We start from the raw sequence: 15,012 nt of genomic DNA on the forward strand, positions 1-15,012 counted from the left end.
ACTCCCTTTCCTCATTCTCTATCATATTCTTTACTAAAATCACAAGGAAACATCTATTTCTTCATCATTTTGCAAGAATCTTTCATCATTAATCATCATCAAGTAAGTTTTCTTCCCTTTTCTCTTTATTTTCATCCAATTTAATCAATTCAATCAAGTTTATCAAACCCTAACTCAAATTGGGGGAAATTGATTTTGTGCTTATTTGTACTAGAAATTAATTGTATTATGCTCTATTCATGTTTATAGGATGAATTAGTTCACTAATTTGTTATGTTATGTCTATATGGATGGATTTTGGTTTGCCTTAAGATGAATTTTTGTCTTAAAATTTCAGAAAAATGGTACCAAGAAGACCTCCTACCCAAGGTGCTTCTAAGAGGAGAAGAGATGATGCGGAATCCTCCCGGGCTGCGAAGGATGTACAAATGGAAGAGGTACCGGAATTGCAAGATGCGGATTTTCCCCGAGTAATTTTCAATTGCCAAAAGCAATTTGACAATTGGGTCATCCTAAGAAACAAAGGTATGAAACCGACTAAATTAATAAACCAAGCTTCTTTGAACAATATTGGCATAGAAAAGAATGTTAAGGCATTATTTAAGAATCTTGGTATAAAACATTGTTATACCATGGACAATAAGACCTTTCCCGAACTCACACTTGATTTCTTAAGCTCTTTTGAATTTCATAGGTCGAAGAGAGAAGGTTTTATCCTTCATGTGACTTTCCGATTGTTTAATGATGACCATAGAATGGATTTAGCGGATTTTGCTAACATCTTCCAATTGCCCCATCGAAACTTACTTATTAAATCACCCAACTCTTATGACCCGGTTCTTACCTGGAAATCCATTTCTCACTTCCCTTTTCAAAATTGGGACCATGTCCCTCACCAATACATTCACTACCCCGACATTCGTGTTTGGAAAAGATTTATGGGGTGGACTTTCTTTGGGAGAAATGAGCCTCATTCGGTGAGGAAAGTTGAGGTTGAGATTTTGGGTGCCTTCCTTAATGTTAATGGTGAAGAAAATTGGGGGATCAATATCCCCTACCACTTTGCGGTACACTTGACCAAGCAATGTAACCCAAAGAATAGTTGTATTGTCTTAGGAGGATTGGTTACGAAAATTGCTCAGCACTTATGCTGTGACACCCCGCGATAGAGCGGAAAATATAACTAATAAATTAAAGCGGAAATTTATGAGATTTTAAAAACTTTTAAATCACTAGTTAAAGATTAACACGCGGGTGCCAAAAGAAATGAAACAAATACAACAATAGACAAATTTAGGTTATTACAACCCAAGTCTAGAAAGCGGGGAAAAGATATCCCACGAATAAACAAATAAAGGGCTTTTAAACTAGCAAAATAAGGTCCAAGGGTATAGTTCTCGCTATCCCACACGTCTTACCCACATAAGCATCTTCACAACATGTCATTCATGTAAACATGAACGCAACAGTCAGTGGGGAGTAACTCAAGGTTCTCCTAGCCACAAAATGTCGAAACACAGATAAACAAGAACATATTAGAACATCAAGAATATAACTATTTGATGCAAGCACTCAGACATGAGACTAACATTCAAAACATGCGTAGTCAATCATAGATAAGGCATATGATACATCCAACTTTGGAAACCAAACAACATACAATACATAAAAAAGGGACTACAAACATCACATAATAAGCAAAGCATCCGGCTCAAAGGATACCTTTAAAGCATGACCGAGACACAAGTCCTTAAGTACCTTGGCTCAGCGGTTTCCTTTGAAACATGTCCAAGGCACGACCTCTAAAGTATCTGGCTCAGCGGTTACCTTTAAAACATGTCCAAATAGTACAAAGAAGTGCCCGACTCAGAGGTTACCTTTAAAACATGTCCGAAGCACAACACATAAAGTATCTGGGCTCAGCGGTTACCTTTAAAACATGGCCAAATACAACAAACAAGTGCCCGACTCAGAGGTTACCTTTAAAACATGTCCGAGGCACAACAAACAAGTATATGGCTCAGCGGTTACCTTTAAAACTGATGCCCGTCGTTGTGTGCATCAAAGATAAAATTTATAATACCTATTAAAACTAACAGAAGCTAGTGGTAACAGGGTCGAACCACAGAGAGGCGGTGCAATTATCAGTTGTCTAGTTTTAGTCTTAAAATAACAAATGTGGGGGTTTGATTTGATTTGTTCTATACTAATGGCAATAAAAGAAAGATAAACTACTAAGGATGAAAACAGATATTAAAAGGGTGCTAAGATGGTCGGTTCACTATAGTTTCAGCGGCAGTATACTAGGTAGGTCTAAAACAAACATGTGAGACGGGAAAATAAGAGGTCCTCTCGGTCCACTCTCACAGGTAGCATCTTTCGATCTCGCTACAGGTCCCTAATATCACTAATGCTAACTTTCATCCTGAAAAGTGACTCAAAAGGCTAAATTAACTTATCTCTCGATCTCATTAATCTAGTCGTCTTAATTAGGTAGGCTATCTCCCTTCCCTATCTTTCGATCTTTATTGGGTCGGTCAAATCCTAAACATTCAACTAGTCGCGTGCACTCGATTTGTCAAACATAGAAATTAAATTAATTAAAACGAAGGTAATCTCACGAGGCCAGTCGATCGACCAGGAAGCCCAGTCGATCGACCATGGCGCGCTCTAGGTTATCCTGTTCTAATGCCGTCTACGCTACAAATTCCCTACATCCTAGCACAGGGGATTTAGCTACTCATACTCATGATAAAAACAATAATAAACTTAACAATTAAAACATTCGAAATCATGCTTAAATTATCTAAACAAGAGATTAACATAAAACGATAAATTGGTTTCGAGAGATCTAACCTAGCAATTCTATACTACGAATGGAAGCAATAGAACTGAATAAGAACAGAAGAATACCGTGTAAAGGAATTGTAAAGGGAAGATCAGAACCGAATGCAAAACAGAAACTTTATTAAAGAACGAACTAAACTATGAATGTTGAATTGTATCTTCGAACTGAATGATAAAAACATGATAAAAAGGGGATCCCCCTATGCTGAAAACTAAAGTTACGTTATATAGGAATACTACGTAGTTCTTATTTCCTAAAACCTAATTACAATGGGCTTTGAAACTCTCGATCTTTTAACTCATGTCTGAAATAGCGCCTTGGTCGATCGACCATGCAAGGCAGTCGATCGACTGCTCTTCGCTGAACCGTAGCTACTGGAACTCGTGGTCTGGTCGATCGACTATGGAGGTCAGTCGATCGACTGGAGTAGCTGGTAATCCGCTTCTAATTCTTCAAAAAATTATATTTCAGGCCTCGAAATGCGCACCAAGCTCGTTCCTTAAGTAAATACTTCACGTCAAATGCAATGCAAGATACTCGGGGACGGATTTAGCTCAATATCTACTGATTTCCGCATAAATCTGCAATATTACATAAAAATACGAAAGTAGACGAACTGGGGCAAATAGTAGCTGTAAACTACATAAATGAGCTCCGAAATGCGTGTAAAATGGGGTGTAAAACATCATATTTAGGACACGCATCAAACTTCCGCAAACCAAACTCTTGCTTGTCCCCAAGCAAGAACTAGACTCGATCCTAAAACCCAATGGAACGAATTCAATCTCAGAGCGAAATGCAAACCGAATAGCCTAAACCAATTTAATGCAATAACCAACAATCAACTAGCAATATGAATCATGCAAACGAGTTATGAAGTCTTTAAAAACTGCTGAACCGTCAATTATAGAGACTTATCATTATGAACTCTCACGGGTCGCTCAAATCACTCAAATAGGCGCAGGTGAAAATATGTAAAAGATTGAAAGAATTCATTTTGTTAGTGACACTCACCTAACTACGACTTATAAGAACATGCCTGCAATATAATATGAAAGTGATCTCTACAACCGTACATATGCATTCCAACCAAACAGATGACCATGACACATGCCGAGGTAAATATGGATATGTGAGGTAATGGGCAAGAAGGGCTAAGACGAATTTGGATAAAAACAGAGTTAAAAGCCAAGCTAGTAACTAAGGAAACCAAATTAATAAACCATCCCAAATTCCTACTCAAAAATTCAATTGAAACGTTGCTAATTTTCAAGCACAAATCTCTCAATCTCCATAATTAATCAACTCCCCATAAGATACAAATGAAACATGAGAGTGTAAATCACCAACTTATAAAGATTCAAACCATGTGATTTTGATTTTTCTCTTTCTCGGGCTGCAGTCGATCGACCAGAATGGGCAGTCGATCGACCGTATTAAACAGTACAACACTCTTTTTTTTTCTTTTTCGAATCATTTTTTTTTATTTTTTTTCCTTTCTTCCCTTTTTTCATCTTCCCAACAACATCTCAAAATGAGCATTAGCTACCAAAAATGAAGTAACAATCCAAAGAACGTAAACTACTAGCTTGACAAGGGCAGGCTAAATGTAGGATGTAGTAAACGGGACAAAAAGGCTATTTTTGGCAGTGTGGAGCTCATGCGTAAAATGAGAAAAAGGGGGGACCTCTTCCACATGTGTCAACTAACCACAGACCGAATGCAAATAGGTATTAAGCAGATTAAGTTCATATTTATGCATATTAACGTAACATGTCTCATAAGGAGTACTACTCACAATCCTAGATAAACTGGTCATGAATGTCACCGATTATAAGCTCTAAACCTCAGAAAATGATGTAGTTTGCCAAAATTCAAAGTCAAGTCTCAAGTTCAGCAGATAATTTAACGAAAAACTTGTAGACAATGCATATATGATTCTACTAATAACATGTCAATTAGCAAGGCTTAGGCGATAAAACAGATGCAAATGCAATGTCATCATTGAAATACTATCGTTCCGACTCGACCTATATGCTGAAATAAACGTGCATTTTTTGAAATTTTCAATTTTTTTTGGATTTTTGTGTATATATAAGGGAAATAAAATAAACAATGCAAACTGAAATGTAAACGTGAATGCAAGCAAATGAATTGCAACGCAAAACCCTTCCCCAAACCAAATCACACAATGTCCCCATTGTGCAAAATCATGTAATGAATAAAAAGGAAAACGGGAATTTGCGAGAAAATTAAGTAAATAAGGACATGAAGTGAATCTTGGAAACTCACAAGACTTTAAGCGCAGCAAAAGGAAACCTCCCCAAACCAGCGTGAGCTAGGACGTTTCAGTAGCCAGCAGTGCTACCAATAAGTACCTGAAAAGACAAATAATACCACGTGTAATTCCGAGAAAGCAATTGATGAAGCGCAAAATTATGTATAAAATAAAGGAACGGAAGAAAACAGAAACGAAACGGAGAATAAAGTGGAGAAAAGACTACCTCAACTCCGCAAATCGACCAAACTCAGTAGCGGAATGATCGAAAAACAGGTACAGCAGTGAAAGCGGTCGATCGACCACATTACCCAGTCGATCGACCAAGGTGAACAGGAACAAAAGCTCCTGGAAATCGCAGCTCAGTCGATCGACCATAAGGGGCAGTCGATCGACTGGAAAACTTGTTGTAACTTTCTGATTTCCTTCAATTAGCTCAATAAATTGAGCTATCAAGGTCTATAAACCTGCAATTACACAAAATAACGCGCCCAAAATTGCGCAAAACCCAAGTAACAGTCTAAAGTGTATAAAATCCTAAGCAAACTTATTAAAATGCGAAGTCTCGCGCACATAAAAGCAATAAAAAGAGTTTAACGAAAGCAATAAAATGTTTGTAAAGTCTTTGATCAACCAATAGTTGATCAAGAACGGCCACGGAATGGCCCGCTTTCTCGGCTTCTGGCTACAAGAGGTAGCCTCTACAGTGCTCATCTCCTCAGCTACACTCTTCTCAACTCCAACATCCACTAAACTCAACGGATCAACGGCTTCAGTATCTCCCCAATCAATGACCTCTTCTGGCTCATCAGAATCCAAGTCGGACTCCGTCGCTTTGACTGGCTCATTATCGGGCTCCTCATCAGTGCTATAGCTAAGACATCCTAGACCGCCTCTTTGAACAATTGGCTCCTTCACAGCTGGAGCAACATGCGGCTCTTCCTTCCCCAAACCAGCTCCTGCAATATCCAAAACAGAAGAATCTTCCTCCAATTTGCTCCCAATCTGGGGCGGAGGTGTTATAGCAGAAACAGGCATAAAAACAAGCATGTCAGGAAGCACAAAATAATATTTCTTCTCCGAAACCGTATTACAAGTGACTGGCCACATGGGGTCTTTCTTCTTAGCCGTCTGGCCAAAGACAATGAAAATCTTCCCTACTTTAAAAGTTAGAGTACCTGAGCCGACATCTATAACTGCACCAGCAGTGTGCAGAAATGGTCTACCCAATATGATAGGAATGTGGGCATCCTCGGGCATATCTAGTACAACGAAGTCAACAGGGAAAAAGAACTTTCCTATTTGCACAGGAATGTCTTCTAAGACTCCTATAAGCTGGACCGCAAATCCATCAGTCATCTATACTGTCATGTTGGTGACTGCAAACTTAGTCAATTTCAACTTCCTAGCAAGACTCAACGGCATTACACTAATACTGGCTCCTAGGTCACACAAGGCCTTCTCAATAGAAAAGGTGACAATACTACACGGGACTGAAAAACTACCTGGGTCTTCTAGCTTGTTAGGTGCAGTGCGGGTCAAATAAGAGCATGACTCCTCAGTTAGTGCGACAGTATGCACAGTTTCAAGTGACTTCTTCTTAGACAGAAGTTGCTTCATAAATTTCATGTAAGCAGGCACTTGATTAACTAACTCAAGAAAAGAAACTTGTACGCTTAGGCTACGAATAACATTTTCAAACTTATTAAATGATACCTGTTCCTTTGTCGGCACTAATCTCTCCGGATAAGGGGCTGAAAGAAGTAACTTAGCCATCTCCTCCAGGTCTCTCATGACGGTATCGGTGGACTTAGGCTGAAAATCCACTACCTTCTCTTTGTTGTAGCTTGACTCCTCTTCAGACCGTCTCAAAAATGATCCATTAATCGTCATCGGGTCATATTTCGGAATCGGGACTGACCCATCAGCGTTTGGGTCTTGCCTCAATATTTTCGGAGTCGTCGTACCCCGAAACAAGTGGTCCCTCAAGTTGTCTGGCATTGGAGGACGAAAAGACTCACGATCAACAGCGTTGTCAGTCGATCGACCATGACATCTACAAGACCAGAAGCTACTGTATCTCGCGGACTGGTCGATCGACTGGGAAGATCAGTCGATCGACCAATATACCTGGTAATCGTCTTTTTCTTTCCACTGTTCGTTCCAGCCTTCTTCTTACTCGGTTCCGCCTCATCTTTTTCAGCGACTTCCTCAACCATAGCGGGTCCATCAAGGGTAGACCCACTCCTCAATGTAATGGTATTAAGGGTCTCCATTTGACCCGTCTGCGTCGGTAAATGTCCCGGAGCTCGAGTTGTATTCTTGCTTGCCAATTGAGCAATTTGGCTTTCTAACATCTTCATTCCGGCCTCTCTAGCTTGATACTCTTTCAGCAACAAATTTTTCAATTCGGCAAATTCGGAGCCTTGGGACTGCTGCTGCTGTTGAGGAACATACGGGTGCTTTTGATATGTCTGTTGCTGCTTATGAGGGGGCACATAATTCTGCTGTTGCTGCTGCTGTGGAGGTGGAGTTGGATTTAGGACATTTTGGCTACTCCACCTCAAGTTGGGATGGGTATTCGGCTCAAAATAAGTGTTTGTCTGCCTATAATGTTGAAAGGCAGCACAAGACTCAAAGGGATTAGGACAATTGTCTGAAACATGTCCCTCAGCTCCACATCATTCGCAGACGAAAGGACCGTCTGAAAAAGCATTCACATGATAGATCCCTCCTTTTGAAGCTCCTCCCAACTCGTACTTATCAAACCTCGCCGTGAGAGCCTCTAGTGCAGCTACAGAAGGGGATTCAGCACTCCTCCTTTGATTTCCTCTGGAATTCCCATACTCAGCTTTATGGGTGGCCAAATCATCAATAATTTTCCACCCCTTAGTCTCTCCAACATTCTCCTGGAATCTACCACTAGCTGCCGCATCCAGGATAGCCCTTTGATCGTCATAAATCCCATTATAAAACTCATTGCATAGGCTCCATTTCTCAAACCCATGGTGCGGAATGGTTCGCACTAACTTCTTGAAACGGACCCACGCCTCATGAAAGTTCTCATCAGGACCCTATTTAAAGCTCGTGATCTGAGCTCTAATGGCATTAGTTTTCGAGGCAGAGAAATACTTCTTGTAGAATGCTAGGGCCAAAGAATTCCAGTCAGTGATCCCATTAGCAGCTCGATCCAGGTCTCTGTACAACTCCCTTGCAGCATCACGAAGAGAGAATATAAACATAGTTTCCGTCACCTGGTCCTGGGTCACGCCGGTTGGTGGGGGTATGGAACAGCAATAATCAATGAATGTCTCCATATGCTTGGCTGCATCTTCATTTGCCGCTCCCCCGATTTGGTTTCTCTCAACCAAGTTAATATAAGAAGGCTTCGGCTCGAATTTTCCATCTTCCCCTGGTAATGCGAATCCTTTATAAAGATTCGCAGCTGTCGGCTCCGAGTGACTGGCTATACTTGCTTCTTCGGCCATGATTGGAAAATCTGGATATGAGACGGTCTCAGCTGAAGAAGTGGAGACAGGAGATGAATGTGGATCCTCCTCAAATAGCTCGTTCTCGTAGTAACTAGACAGAGTACTCAGCTCTTCCTCTGTCGCCAATACTCTAGATCATTGTCTCAACTCACGCAAAGTCTTCTCAATCTCAGGATTGAACGGTAGTAATTCACCACCCTGTGACCTGCGCATAAGAAGAAACTACAAATAGAATATGAGAAAAGTTTAAGGAACAGATGTCCCTTAAACTAAGAAAAAGACTAAAAATAAAACAACTAAAAATTTTAAACAATTGCCTTCCCGGCAAAGGCGCCAAAATTTGATGCCCGTCGTTGTGTGCATCAAAGATAAAATTTATAATACCTATTAAAACTAACAGAAGCTAGTGGTAACAGGGTCGAACCACAGAGAGGCGGTGAAATTATCAGTTGTCTAGTTTTAGTCTTAAAGTAACAAATATGGGGGTTTGATTTGATTTGTTCTATACTAATGGCAATAAAAGAAAGATAAACTACTAAGGATGAAAACAGATATTAAAAGGGTGCTAAGATGGTTGGTTCACTATAGTTTCGGCGGCAGTATACTAGGTAGGTCTAAAACAAACATGTGAGACGGGAAAATAAGAGGTCCTCTCGGTCCACTCTCACAGGTAACATCTTTCGATCTCGCTACAGGTCCCTAATATCACTAATGCTAACTTTCATCCTGAAAAGTGACTCAAAAGGCTAAATTAACTTATCTCTCGATCTCATTAATCTAGTCGTCTTAATTAGGTAGGCTATCTCCCTTCCCTATCTTTCGATCTTTATTGGGTCGGTCAAATCCTAAACATTCAACTAGTCGCGTGCACTCGATTTGTCAAACATAGAAATTAAATTAATTAAAACGAAGGTAATCTCACGAGGCCAGTCGATCGACCAGGAAGCCCAGTCGATCGACCAGGAAGCCCAGTCGATCGACCATGGCGCGCTCTAGGTCATCCTGTTCTAATGCCGCCTACGCTACAAATTCCCTACATCCTAGCACAGGGGATTTAGCTACTCATACTCATGATAAAAACAGCAATAAACTTAACAATTAAAACATTCGAAATCATGCTTAAATTATCTAAACAAGCGATTAACATAAAACGATAAATTGGTTTCGAGAGATCTAACCTAGCAATTCTATACTACGAATGGAAGCAATAGAACTGAATAAGAACAGAAGAATACCGTGTAAAGGAATTGGAAAGGGAAGATCAGAACCGAATGCAAAACAGAAACTTTATTAAAGAACGAACTAAACTATGAATGTTGAATTGTATCTTCGAACTGAATGATAAAAACTTGATAAAAAGGGGATCGCCCTATGCTGAAAACTAAAGTTACGTTATATAGGAATACAACGTAGTTCTTATTTCCTAAAACCTAATTACAATGGGTTTTGAAACTCTCGATCTTTTAACTCACGTCTGAAATAGCGGCTTGGTCGATAGACCATGCAAGGCAGTCGATCGACTGCTCTTCGCTGAACAGTAGCTACTGGAACTCGTGGTCTGGTCGATCGACTATGCAGGTCAGTCGATCGACTTGAGTAGCTGGTAATCCGCTTCTAATTCTTCATAAAATTATATTTCAGGCCTCGAAATGCGCACCAAGCTCGTTCCTTAAGTAAATACTTCACGTCAAATGCAATGCAAAATACTCGGGGACGGATTTAGCTCAATATCTACTCATTTCCGCATAAATCTGCAATATTACATAAAAATACGAAAGTAGACGAAATGGGGCGAATAGTAGTTGTAAACTACATAAATGAGCTCTGAAATGCGTGTAAAATGGGGTGTAAAACATCATATTTAGGACACGCATCAAAAACATGGCCAAATACAACAAACAAGTGCAACAAACAAGCACAACAAACAAGCACATAGAACGGGATTATTAATGTCACATTCATACTTATGCCTTGCATCTCACCATAAGTACGGATGGGAACATCAATCCCGACGACCTTATTGCAACTAGAGGGCCTATGGCTCACCCCTAGTATCCGATAGGACCGTGGCTCAGGGACGGGATGATTAATGTCACATTCATACTTATGGTCTGCATAACCATAAGTACGGATGGGAACATCACTCCCGACGAATCATATCGCAACTAGAGGGCCTCTGGCTCACCCCTAGTATCCGATAGGACCAAGACTCAGGGACGGGATGATTAATGTCACATTCATACTCATGGCCTGCATCACCATGAGTACGGATGTGAACATCTCTCCCGACGTTCATACCGCAACTAGAGGGCCTCTGGCTCACCCCTAGTATCTGGTAGAACCAAGACACTCACAACCGGACAATACTAGATATTATCTAGAGTATGACTCTTACAAGTACTTATAATAAACTTCTCATGCTTATATTATATTACTAAAAATTCCATTTCATAATTTATCATGCCGGTTAAATAAAATATAATAAGTGATAATGAATATTTTACGTTATATGCAATCACGGGATAAAGTATGACCAAGCCTATCAGACTCACTTATGAGCCCAATAGTCAAACCATGCGAGGCCCAATACTAGAAATCACAGGAACCCAACATGTGAACCATCACAAGCCCAATGAATATAACAAATTTAGCCCAACAAGCAAGCTAGACAAGTCCAACTAAATTAATAAGACAATTTCAATTAAATTAGCAATGCAAGACCAAATAAATAAAAATGAGAAGTCCGATTATATTAACTAGTCAAGCCCAAATGAATAAATGTGTAAAAGAGCGATATTAACGAGTTACGTTATATGAAATACGAGACGGAAATAAACGAATTGAAATGAACCGAACTTGACTCCAAAAGTACCCATAAACTAAATGTGGCCCAATAATCAAGCTTATAATTTGGTCCACTTATAACCCATAACAACATGGCCCAATATGCTAGCCCAACCTGAAAGTGTATACAAACCCAACCAATTGAACTTATGGAGCCCAAAACTTAAAACATGATGGACCCAACACCAAAACACTACAAACCACAAGGAAGGGGTGGAAGTAGAAAAACAAGTGCACAAACATCCACCACTGTGCTCACCATGGCCACCATGATCCGTGGCCATGCTGCCAGTCCACGACCAGTTGCCACAGCCACCCTGCTGCCCAGCCATGCCCACGGTCAGACCAACGCACAGCCCAACGAACACCCAAAACCGTGAACCATATCCCATAAAAGACACATTTGAAACGAGTTGTTTTATACGCATGAACAAGACGTAATTTGACACTGTAATTCCATATATACAAACAACCACCTTCTGTCCAAGTAAACTCGAGTTTGCCATCTCGAACTAGCCTATTTCAGCGTATCAAAACCGTCCCCTCATAAGCTATACTAAGACCACACTCAAGGCAAGATTAAGACAGAAATACAATTGAATTAAGCAAGTATAAAACAGTCCCGAAGACCACCAAAACCGTCACAAACAACCTCAATAACTTTGTCCAAAACCGAGCCAATGACAGGTGACTAAAATTACATGGAACAGCCCCACACGTCCTCTCATGTCCCTGCCCAAAACAGAGCACCCAACGTCCCATACCGCTCCATTTCCCGTTCCCGCATAAAGACAGACCCCAACCAACCATAACCACGGTCCGAGTGAGCCATAACCCGAGCTCAAGAAAAACAGAGTTTATGACCGAAATTTCGAACCCAACACAACCCATTTCAAACACCAAAATTAAGACGGAGGTTACCATACACATGAGACGAGTAAAGAAAAAATCTTTAACAGAAAAAGAACATACAACACGACCCGTAAACGGAAATTTGGACCTTTGTCGAGTAACCTATCACTGTTACCTTTAACTCTCGAATTCCCGAGTAAAAACGTCCAAAACACGAGCCTATAAAAAGGAGGAAAAACGAGTTGTTTGAGTCATAAAACCGAGTTTGTCATAAGATGCCATTCTTGAAACCTCAACAAAATCAAGACTTTCTTACCTTAAAAGATTGAGGAAGGAAAGAGGAAGCTAATGGTGTAAAAATCATCGAGTTTGGTCGAGAAATGAAGGCGGGATCGGAGTTTGAATGGGACGAAAATGGGTGTAGCTGTGTTTCGTTGTTGCTGCTGCGTATTGTTGTTGTTTTTCATAAAGGAAGAAGAAGAAATGAGGAAGGACGCATGGTGTGGGGTTGGGGATGCGTAAAGTAATATTAACCATAATAATATAGTAGTAATAATAATAATACTAATAATATATAAACATATATAAAAGAGATATTTTAGGGGTAGAGTGTAAGAGGCTAGGTGAGCGTGTTGTCGAGTTCTGGTTGGCCCGGGTTAAAGCAGGTAAAAAGTGAAATGTGACGGTCTATAGCTACACGGACGTTGAGACGGGAATTATTATTATTACTGTCACTATTATTATCTGACCAAAAATGTGTATACATTTATTCTTATATAAATTATACCTCAAGAATATAATTTAATAATACGTATTTTTATAAAAATGTGCTTTTATATAATACGTTTATAAAAATCGTGTTTGACATAAAATTAATTAAATTGAATAATTCAAAAACATATAATAAAGTGATTAAACGGTTTAATAAATTTTAAATGCCAAAATGGGAAATTCGCGGGTGTTACAATCACCCCATCTTTTAAAAAGTTTCGTCCTCGAAACTTGAAGGTAGAAAAGAAAGGTTCTAAAAATGAAACTGAACTTTTAAAATCGATAACCAAAACATTAAAAGGTTAATTACTTGTAAGAATTAAAATTCTTTCAAAACTTTCAACTAAAATTTTCCGACAGAACCAAGTCGAAAGTCAAATCATTTGTATAAATCAAAATCAAAACAATTTCAAAAACATTAACGAAGAGTTTTCAAAAGTATAAGTCTCATTCATGGAACGAAATTGCTCTTGTCGTGCACACAAGAACGATAACTTTCCGAGTCAAAGATAAATTTAAAACAAAAATCACTCGCCGACAAGCGCAGAACAAGTTATTAAACGTCTCCAATAACGAGTTCTAACATCCAATCAACGTTAAAATCAAAAGAGAAAGGCAATTCACTCAAATTTTCTTTTGCGAAAGCCAAAATAGAAATGAAGGTTTCACCCTTAAACTAAAAAGGGAGTTAAATTCCTGAAAATATAATATTAAACTTTGACAAAGGAATCATAAATAGATCAAAGTGAATAGAAATTGGATAAAACTTAAAGAAATATCAGGTTTAGCAACTCAAAACCATGATAAAGAAGTCTATACTAAAAAAAAACAATTAGAGAATTAAATCAAATTTTCATTTTTTTCAAATCTTTACAATTAGGGAAAATTTTGTAAGAGTAATATAGGTTCTTAACAACGAATCAAAAATAGTAGCTTGAAAAATTTAGAAATTGTATGAAATGAAAAGCAATTTAGACAACATAAATACAAAGTACGCTAAGAGAGTCCAAACTTAACCAACAAAAAGAGCTATGATGAACTTCCTAGGGTAAGAATTGAAGTCAAATCTACAAGGATGTCAAAGATTGAGTTTTTATAGGTTAGCAGCATCAAAATTAAAGGAGGAGCATGATGAAGCGAGGTATGAACGGTAACGCTTATGGTCAAAGAAAAAGGGAGATTAGACAACAAGGAAACGCCAGGTACTCAAATCTCAAACAACAACACCATATCCTAAACGGTTCTGAAAACTTCCTAACAACAAAACTTATAACCAGAACACTCCCAAGGATTTCCTCAAAATATATATGTTACTTCATCCTAAGTCATTCCATGAAGCAAGGTACTTCACCATAAGTGTGTTTTCACCACTCCAAATCCTCACACATCTACTAACCACCTCCACGAGGTCAAGGTCAAAGCTCCTAACAACGCTATACCCATATCCAACTAGTGTCAACTATGAGTTTCTCAAAATGGTAAACCATCAATCAAAAATCCAAGTTCAAAAGTTCTTTTGCACAATCTATCGTCCCAAGGAGATCTTGTTACTCTCTCGAAACCTAAAGCATAGATGGTGACATTCTCCAAATTACAAGACAACCACCCAAAACATCTAACTCATCTCAGCTCAACATCTATCGATCCTAACTTATAATTACATCTCAAGAACTCTGGCTATTAATCCTCATTACCGCAAAGTGAATACCCAAAAGAGATCATGGTTCTTATGTAATCATCATAACACTCCCAAAAGTATACCGGCTAAGCTAACCTCGAGCTCGACTCAAACTTCCAAGTATAAACAATAAGGCCAAGTTGCATAACCTAAGTAACATATACAACACACACCTTACAAAAGGAATTCCACCAATCAATTACGCTCACTTTATCAAGGAACTAGGTATAAGAATCACCAAGCATGCCTC

The sequence above is a fragment of the Silene latifolia genome, chromosome Y, assembly GCF_048544455.1.
Source record: "Silene latifolia isolate original U9 population chromosome Y, ASM4854445v1, whole genome shotgun sequence".
Classification (NCBI taxonomy): domain Eukaryota; kingdom Viridiplantae; phylum Streptophyta; class Magnoliopsida; order Caryophyllales; family Caryophyllaceae; genus Silene; species Silene latifolia.